The sequence below is a fragment of the Jaculus jaculus genome, chromosome 1 (assembly GCF_020740685.1).
Source record: "Jaculus jaculus isolate mJacJac1 chromosome 1, mJacJac1.mat.Y.cur, whole genome shotgun sequence".
Classification (NCBI taxonomy): Eukaryota; Metazoa; Chordata; class Mammalia; order Rodentia; family Dipodidae; genus Jaculus; species Jaculus jaculus.
Genome location: NC_059102.1, coordinates 144745569 through 144747954, shown reverse-complemented (window position 1 = coordinate 144747954; position 2386 = coordinate 144745569). Strand labels below are relative to the sequence as shown.

Genomic DNA, 2386 nt, shown 5'->3' with positions numbered 1-2386 from the left:
GAAGTATTTACTGGGCAGTTTGGTGGGCATAATATATACATTTAGCCAGACACCAGCAGACATTACACCCCTAGGGCTCATGACTACCCTTGTCATAGGTTTTCAGTATCAGGCATGTATTCCCTCCCATAGAGTGGGCCTCCATTCCAATTAGAGAGCAGTTTGTTTCCTCCATAATAGACATGCCACTATTGTACCCATTGGCTCATTTGGCCCGGCTGGTCAAATATAAGGCTTGCAGTGTCCACTATTGAGTATCTCCACTGGTGATATTTTTTTTCTCTCTCTCTCATTGAACTGTATGCAGCATAGATTTTTCCCCCCTGGATTTTACCTGGGGGGCGACCTTTTTAATATTTTATTTAAAAGAGGGCAGGTTTGACACTTTTATACTGATGTCACCAATGTTCATATTTCTTGGGATCTCAGGAAGATTCATATTCATTACAGCTCATACAGCACAGGCTAGAGCTTCTGCTAAGCCAGCCTCAGATTTCTGCAGCTTATTACCATTCTCCCATCACCATTTCTGCAAGAATACTGTGAACCTTGTCTACATGGAATATTAAATCAAGTTCACAGACATTTTCAAAACATTTCTCTAATGTTTCCACAAACACTTGAATTAGATCTAAAATGCCAGGTTCACTTTCTGAGGAATCTACATAGAATCTACATAGTGTTGCATAATGTCTATAAATCAGTTTGTTGTCAGATCCTCCAATTAATAATCCTCCTCCTAGGAATTTACAAACATTCTCATCTCAGACACCAAATGGAAAATCTTCCTGATGATTTGCTGCTGTGAATCTTCACTGTAAGGCTGGTAGAACTTGGACAGCCGTGGCTTCCCATGGTTGTGGAAGATGAGGATCACCTTGATTGTGGCTGGACCAGGCTGACTGGGTGGGCGCACTGGGAGAGTGGGGGGGGCAGGGTGGAGGCGGGTACACAGACCTTGCCTCCAGGAGGGATGTTGCCTGCGATCCTTCTCCACCTGCCCCTCCTACACATGCGCCCTAACAACACCCCATTCTGAATTTACCCTTTAAAAACTTTTTTTTCTTGTTTTGGTTTTTCAATTTAGGGTCTCACTCTAGCTCAGGCTGACCTGGAATTCACTATGTAGTCTCAGGGTGGCCTGGAACTCATGGTGATCCTCTTACTTTTGCCTCCTGAGATCTGGGATTAAAGGCGTGCACCACCCCGACAGGCTGAATTTACCTTTTAAAAGATAATTTTTTTCTCAATTTTTATTAACATTTTCCATATAAAACATAGCCCATGATTAAAAGATACTTGTTTAAATGTGCATCAAGATCTCTTGCTGCTGCAAATGAACACTTATCCAGGTTTACGTGGGTGCTAGGGGAATTGAACCCTGGCTGGATTTTGCAAGCAAGTACCTTTAAACACTGAGCTATCTTTCCCCTGCTCCCAAATGTACTTTTTATATGTAGCAGTTACCTTCTTGTTGTTGAGACAAAATGCCCAACCAGAAGCAGCATATAGGAGGAAAAGGGTTCATTTTAGGTTTACAGTTTCTAGGCGGAAGTTTCATCATGAGAAAACATGCTGGAGCAGGCAACCAGCTCACATCTTCAGCAGTAGGACGAGAGCAGTAAGAACTCACTCTAGCAAGGGACTAGACTGTAAAGTCCTAAGGTTCACCCCCAGTGGCACCCCTCCTTTACCTCCCAAAGGTTCCACCCTCTGGGGATCAACCATGAGATTGACTCACAAACGCCAGAAACTATGAAGGGCATTGAACATTCAAACCGCTACAGTCTCTGAAGTGAAATTGCTGGTTCTTCCATATTGCAGCTGACTGTCCCTATGAGTGTAAATAGGTAAAAAGTTACTACCATGAATACTGCATTCCAAAGCTTGCTCCAAAGGTCACAGAATACCTCAATAGGAAGACAAGGTTCTGGTTTGCCCTCTTTTTTCTAATTGAGTACTTATCGAATTATCACTGGAGAATCAGAAGTAGAAGGTGACCCTAGTCTGATCAGGCCACTGTCATCTGCTCTGATCTTGTAGTCAGTTTCTGGGATGAACTTCCAGAGCAGACACAGTTTATGAGAGGAATGGCATTCATCTGAAGCTAACAGATCCAAGAGAAGTTCCATAACAGTGAAAGAAGCTGGCCACCTTTACTAGACCAACACACAGAGAAAAAAGCAACCAGTACCATAAGCAAGCACACTCCAGGAATTCCAGACACAGCTCAAAAACTCTGCCTGTTTAGTCTGGAATTCAGAACTGGCCCCAGAAGACACGTTGGGACTGGACCCAAGGATCCACCCACAGTGATACCTCCTGCAGCCAGGCAGCTGCACATTTGGGTTACAAGCCTTAATTAACTGGCTAATCTATTGGGGGA

The 2386-nt window shown here is 43.6% G+C and overlaps 1 pseudogene; it reads right to left on the bottom strand.

Annotated features, from left to right (window-relative positions):
• Positions 1 to 358: 358 nt before the first annotated feature.
• On the bottom strand, positions 359 to 1014 carry LOC123454396 (annotated as a pseudogene).
• Positions 1015 to 2386: the final 1372 nt, after the last annotated feature.